Consider the following 7,709-nt stretch of genomic DNA (forward strand, 5'->3'; position numbering starts at 1 on the left):
TTAGACGCATTCTACATTCTATTAGACGCATTCTACTAGACGCATTCTATTAGATGCATTCTACTAGACGCATTCTATTAGACGCATTCTATTAGACGCATTCTACTAGACGCATTCTACTAGACGCATTCTACTAGACGCATTCTACTAGACGCATTCTACTAGACGCATTCTATTAGACGCATTCTACTAGACGCATTCTACTAGACGCATTCTATTAGACGCATTCTACTAGACGCATTCTACTAGACGCATTCTACTAGACGCATTCTATTAGACGCATTCTATTAGACGCATTCTATTAGACGCATTCTATTAGACGCATTCTACTGACGCATTCTACTAGACGCATTCTATTAGACGCATTCTATTAGACGCATTCTACTAGACGCATTCTATTAGACGCATTCTATTAGACGCATTCTACTAGACGCATTCAACTAGACGCATTCTACTAGACGCATTCTACTAGACGCATTCTACTAGACGCATTCTATTAGACGCATTCTATTAGACGCATTCTATTAGACGCATTCTACTAGATGCATTCTACTAGACGCATTCTATTAGACGCATTCTACTAGACGCATTCTATTAGACGCATTCTATTAGACGCATTCTATTAGACGCATTCTATTAGACGCATTCTACTAGACGCATTCTATTAGACGCATTCTATTAGACGCATTCTACTAGACGCATTCTATTAGACGCATTCTATTAGACTGCCGATCATTCAATAATTATTATGCTGTTACATAGTGATTCAATCATTTCTTTCTAATTACATACACTCCTACACGCCCTGCTTTTGTAGTCTAATAGACGACAACAACAACCGTCACAATCAGCTTCTCAATAAGCGGTTTCTTATAGCGTAGTGAGAGACTACTGTGTGTCAGTGCCCTTTACAGTGCATTCAGACCCCTTCACTTTTTTCCACATGTTGTTACATTACAGCCTTTATTCTAAAATGTATTAAATATTTTTTTTCCTCATCAATCCACACACACAACTCCATAATGACAAAGTGAAAACAGGCTTTTAGAAATTTTTGTAACTGTACTAAAATTCAAAAACAGAAATACCTTATTTACATAAGTATTCAGACCCTTTGTTATGAGATTTGAAATTGAGTTCAGGTGCATCCTGTTAACATTGATCATCCTTGAGATGTTTCTACAACTTGATTGTGCTTAAATTCAATTGATTGGACATGATGTGGAAAGGCACATACCTGTCTATATGAGGTCCCACAGTTGACAGTACACTTCCAGAGCAAAAACCAAGCCATGAGGTCAAGGAATTGTCCGTAGAGCTCTGAGACAGGATTGTGTCGAGGCACAGATCAGGAGAAGGGTACCAAACATTTCTGCAGTATTGAAGGTCATTAAGAACACAGTGGCCTCCATCATTCTTAAATGGAAGAAGTTTGGAACCACCAAGACTCTTCCTAGAGTTGGCCGCCCGGCCAAACTGAGCAATCGGGGGAGAAGGGCCCTTGGTCAGGGAGGTGACCAAGAACCTGATGGTCACTCTGACAGAGCTCCAGAGCTCCTCTGTGGAGATGGGAGAACCTTCCAGAAGGACAACCATCTCTGCAGCACTCCACCAATCAGACCTTTATGGTAGAGTGGCCAGACAGAATCCACTCGTCAGTAAAAGGCACATGACAGCCTGCTTGGAGTTTCTAAAAGGCACCTAAAGGACTCTCAGATCATGAGAAACAAGATTCTCTGGTCTGAATGCAAAGCGTCACGTCTGAGGGAACCTGGCACCATCCCTACGGTGAAGCATGGTGGTGGCAGCATCATGCTGTGGGGATGTTTTCAGCGGCGAGGACTGGGAGACTAGTCAGGATCGAGGGAAAGATGAACGGAGCAAAGTACAGAGAGATCATTGATGAAAACCTGCTACAGATTGCTCAGGACCTCAGACTGGGGCGAAGGTTCACTTTCCGGCAGTGACCATGGCCCTAACACACAGCCAAGACAACGTAGGAGTGGCTTCGGGACAAGTCTCTGAATGTCCTTAAGCTGTGCAGTGACGCTCCCCATTCAACCTGACAGGGCTTGAGAGGATCTGCAGAGAAGATTGGGAGAAACTCCCCAAATACAGGTGTGCCAAGCTTGTAGCGTCATACCTAAGAAGACTCAAGGCTGTAATCGCTGCCAAAGGTGATTCAACAAAGTACTGAGTAAAGGGTCTGAACACTTACGTAAATTAGATATTTTAGTTGTTGTTTTTTTAATACATTTTAAATCATTTTGAAAAACCTGTTTTTGCTTTGACATTATGGGGTATTGTGATGTCATTATGGGGCATTGTGATGTCATTATGGGGTATTGTGATGTCATTATGGGTATTGTGATGTCATTATGGGGTATTGTGATGTCATTATGGGGTATTTGTGTGTAGATTGATGAGAAGAAAAAAAAATATATATTTTAGAATGAGGCTGTAAACAAAATGTGTAAAAGGTCCAGGGTCTGAATACTTTCCAATGCCCTGTATGTGTCAGATCTGAAATGTTTTTGTTTGTATATTTCTTACTCCTTAGTTGCAGGCTGTGTGTTTGGTGTGTATTTATTTTACAGGTAGCCTACAGTACCTGCCTTTTTTCTGAAATCTTTCTCGTCCTCATTCTGCCTCTGTTCATACCTTTGCCCCTTTGAGTTTTACCCCGTTCCATTGACAGGAAAACTCCTGGCCATATTACAGTACGGACAGGACAAGCCACGTCCTCCCATCTAGTATCTATGTCACTGTGTCACATTATTTCCTATTACGTTATAGTTTAAGGTAGAAGTCTATTAAGTTATAGTTTAAGGTAGAGAAGTCTATTAAGTTATAGTTTAAGGTAGAGAAGTCTATTAAGTTATAGTTTAAGGTAGAGAAGTCTATTAAGTTATAGTTTAAGGTAGAGAAGTCTATTAAGTTATAGTTTAAGGTAGAGAAGTCTATTAAGTTATAGTTTAAGGTAGAGAAGTCTATTAAGTTATAGTTTAAGGTAGAGAAGTCTATTAAGTTATAGTTTAAGGTAGAGAAGTCTATTAAGTTAGGTAGAGAAGTTTAAGTTATAGTTTAAGGTAGAGAAGTCTATTAAGTTATAGTTTAAGGTAGAGAAGTCTATTAAGTTATAGTTTAAGGTAGAAGTCTATTAAGTTATAGTTTAAGGTAGAGAAGTCTATTAAGTTATAGTTTAAGGTAGAGAAGTCTATTAAGTTATAGTTTAGAGGTAGAGAAGTCTATTAAGTTATAGTTTAGAGTAAACAAAAGAAGTAATTGTCATTTATGCAGATATTCACAACCTTACCATGCAATGATAGTGTGAGATTTTTTCATTGATGTTGTTGTTACCTTTGGAGCTGGTCTTCATTTAAACAAAATGGTTTTACTTCAACAGTGTAATATGTTTCATTTATGCAGATATTCACAACCCTTTACCACAATGACCATCTCAGTCTGTATCTCAGTCTGTAACCTCAGTCTGTAACTCAGTCTGTAACTCAGTCTGTAACTCAGTCTGTATCTCAGTCTCAATCTCAGTCTGTATCTCAGTCTGCAACTCCAGTCTGTAACTCAGTCTGTAACTCAGTCTGTAACCTCAGTCTGTATCTCAGTCTGGAACTCAGTCCTATCTCAGCTCCTCGTATCTCAGTCTGTAACTCAGTCTGTAACTCAGTCTGTATCTCAGTCTGTAACTCAGTCTGTAACTCAGTCTGTAACTCAGTCTGTATCTCAGTCTGTAACTCAGTCTGTAACTCAGTCTGTAACTCAGTCCTGTAACTCAGTCTGTAACTCAGTCCTGTATCTCAGTCTGTAACTCAGTCTGTAACTCAGTCTGTAACTCAGTCCTGTATCTCAGTCTGTAACTCAGTCCTGTATCTCAGTCTGTAACTCAGTCTGTAACTCAGTCTGTAACTCAGTCTGTAACTCAGTCTGTAACTCAGTCCTGTATCTCAGTCTGTAACTCAGTCTATATCTCAGTCTGTAACTCAGTCTGTAACTAAGTCTGTATCTCAGTCTGTAACTCCCACTGGGCAGACTCTGAACACGTCCCACTGGGCAGACTCTGAACACGTCCCACTGGGCAGACTCTGAACACGTCCCACTGGGCAGACTCTGGACACGTCCCACTGGGCAGACTCTGGACACGTCCCACTGGGCAGACTCTGAACACGTCCCACTGGGCAGACTCTGAACACGTCCCACTGGGCAGACTCTGAACACGTCCCACTGGGCAGACTCTGGACACGTCCCACTGGGCAGACTCTGGACACGTCCCACTGGGCAGACTCTGGACACGTCCCACTGGGCACAGACGTCATTTCAACGTCTATTCCACGTTGATTTGACGTCATTTCATTGAAATGATGTGGAAACAACGTTGATTCAACCAGTGGGTTGTTTTAGACAGAACCAAACAAATACTAGTGTGTTTTGCTGTTGGTTCTGTTTGGTTCTGTTGGTTCTGTTTGATTCTGTTGGTTCTGGTTGGTTCTGTTGGTTCTGGTTGGTTCTGTTGGTTCTGTGTGTTTCTGTTGGTTCTGTGCTTGTTACTTCAAATGGACTTGGGGATATTTGGGAATATTTAAAATATCATGTAACCAGTGAACTGGACACTAAAACCATGCTGTTTGGTTACATTAGTATGTTGCTCCTTTCACCTGAAACACGATGTATACACACCCTGCAATAAAACTACATTGTTCAGTTAAATGTGAGTGTGTGTAATAAATTATAATTATTAGGTGTGTATTAGTCACGTGTGAAATGGAAATGTTGTGTTTGATATCCAAACTCCCAGCTTGAAGAGTGGGGTCGCGGCCAGGGGAGTGGGGTCGCGGCCAGGGGAGTGGGGTCGCGGCCAGGGGAGTGGGGTCGCGGCCAGGGGAGTGGGGTCGCGGCCAGGGGAGTGGGGTCGCGGCCAGGGGAGTGGGGTCGCGGCCAGGGAGTGGGGTCGCGGCCAGGTGAGTGGGGTCGCGGCCAGGGGAGTGTGGTCGCGGCAAGGGGAGTGGGGTCGCGGCCAGGGGAGTGGGGTCGCGGCCAGGGGAGTGGGGTCGCGGCCAGGGGAGTGGGGTCGCGGCCAGGTGAGTGGGGTCGCGGCCAGGGGAGTGTGGTCGCGGCAAGGGGAGTGGGGTCGCGGCCAGGGGAGTGGGGTCGCGGCCAGGGGAGTGGGGTCGCGGCCAGGGGAGTGGGGTCGCGGCCAGGCTATCAACCATTATCAACAGCAACCCTGGACCAATTAGGGTTAAGTGCCATGCAACATATGATTTATCTGGTCGGCACGGGGAGTCGAACTAGCAATCTTTCTGTTACTAGACCCAACGTTCTAACCACGTGGCTACCTGCCCTGTGTGTGGACGTGCTTATAGGTGAGTACATTTATGCTGTAGCCTACATGAGTCTGCGCATTCAGTTGTTGATATAAGACCCAGTAAAACAGGATCGTCATAACTCACACATTTAAGGTGATCGATATTTGATATTTGTCATTGCTGGATTGCTGATTTTATTTAGAAATCAGCGTCGGTTGTCGGGTTGAGGATGTTGCTGGTTGAACGAGGGAGAAATTCACATCTTCGAGCAAATTGACTGTGAACCCTCCTACTGTTGTGTGTTCAAACCACAAAGGAAGTTCGTTAGCCTAATGTCCTGCAGATGTCGCTGTGAGTAAAGGAAGAATAGTTTCAGAATTTCCCCCCACACTAAACAAGGGAGCCATCTAACTATTTTAAGTAAGTAAAATGTTTAAGTTGGATCAACAAAAAAATTAACGACAGGTTTGATGGAAACGGAAAATGTTTCGGGATAAATTTTCCAAATTATGATGAACTTCACAGGGTGGTGAAAGTGTGAAGGTGATGAGTTTGATGCTCTTTTCAGGGTCTTATTCTGGTGACACGATGATCGATGCTTGGCTGTCGTTTGACAACTAAAAAATGATCTCGCTATTTTGTCCATAATAATAATCTCATCGTGTAGGCTATACGTGGGCTCCAGCCAACAGCGCCATGAGGGTATAACATATTTAATTAAACATTGAATTTCATCTTACTGCTATTAGCCGCTAGAAACGCATTGAATAACAACTTCATGCACGGATAAACATATATTAAAAAATATATAAATAGAGTTCCACTGTTGTGTTGGGTAGCGAGCTAGCTAACGTAGCATCCCTCTGTTTGAGGAGGCTGTTTCAGTAGGCTAAACTAGCTAGCTAACATAGCATCCCTCTGTTTTGAGGAGGCTGTTTCAGTAGGCTAAACTAGCTAGCTAACATAGCATCCCTCTGTTTGAGGAGGCTGTTTCAGTAGGCTAAACTAGCTAGCTAACATAGCATCCCTCTGTTTGAGGAGGCTGTTTCCGTAGGCTAAACTAGCTAGCTAACATAGCATCCCTCTGTTTGAGGAGGCTGTTTCCGTAGGCTAAACTAGCCAGCTGCATTTGCTAGCTAATTAAGTGGCTAATTAAGTGAAAGTGAGAAAAAATTACAATTTCTCTTTTGCTTCTTGTTCATTTTGGAAGAAATTAATTTGTTAAAAACTGTTCTATTTTTATTTTTACTATTTTCTTTCTCTCTCTTTCAGTCAACTACTCACCACATTTTATGCACTGCAGTGCTAGATAGCTGTATCTTGTGCTTTCAGCACTAGATTCATTATCTGATCCTTTGATTGGATGGACAACGTGTCAATTCATGCTGAAAGAGCTCTGATAGGTTGGAGGACGTCCTCCGGAAGTTGTCATAATTACTGTGTAAGTCAAAGGAAGGTGGTGAGAACCATGAGCCTCCTAGGTTTTGTATTGAAGTCAATGTACCCAGAGGAGGACGGAAGCTAGCTGTCCTCCAGGCTACACCATGGTTCTACCCTACAGAGTGCTGTTGAGGTTACTGTAGACCTTCAAAAACAGTGTTTCATAAATTATTTGGACTTACTCGGAAGAGTAATAAAACAGGTATTTACTGCAGACCAGCTGCAGGGGGAGTTGAGTGGTTCTGCCCTCTCAGACCCATGGCCAGATAGGGTTAAATAGTGTTCTGCCCTCTCAGACCCTTGGTTAAATAGTGTTCTGCCCTCTCAGACCCTTGGTTAAATAGTGTTCTGCCCTCTCAGACCCATGGCCAGATAGGGTTAAATAGTGTTCTGCCCTCTCAGACCCATGGCCAGATAGGGTTAAATAGTGTTCTGCACTCTCAGACCCATGGCCAGATAGGGTTAAATAGTGTTCTGCCCTCTCAGACCCATGGCCAGATAGGGTTAAATAGTGTTCTGTCCTCTCAGACCCTTGGTTAAATAGTGTTCTGCCCTCTCAGACCCATGGCCAGATAGGGTTAAATAGTGTTCTGCCCTCTCAGACCCATGGCCAGATAGGGTTAAATAGTGTTCTGCCCTCTCAGACCCTTGGCCAGATAGGGTTAAATAGTGTTCTGCCCTCTCAGACCCTTGGCCAGATAGGGTTAAATAGTGTTCTGCCCTCTCAGACCCTTGGCCAGATAGGGTTAAATAGTGTTCTGCCCTCTCAGACCCTTGGTTAAATAGTGTTCTGCCCTCTCAGACCCTTGGCCAGATAGGGTTAAATAGTGTTCTGCCCTCTCAGACCCTTGGCCAGATAGGGTTAAATAGTGTTCTGCCCTCTCAGACCCTTGGCCAGATAGGGTTAAATAGTGTTCTGCCCTCTCAGACCCTTGGCCAGATAGGGTT

The sequence above is a fragment of the Oncorhynchus gorbuscha genome, unplaced genomic scaffold (genome assembly GCF_021184085.1).
Source record: "Oncorhynchus gorbuscha isolate QuinsamMale2020 ecotype Even-year unplaced genomic scaffold, OgorEven_v1.0 Un_scaffold_4939, whole genome shotgun sequence".
Taxonomy (NCBI): Eukaryota; Metazoa; Chordata; class Actinopteri; order Salmoniformes; family Salmonidae; genus Oncorhynchus; species Oncorhynchus gorbuscha.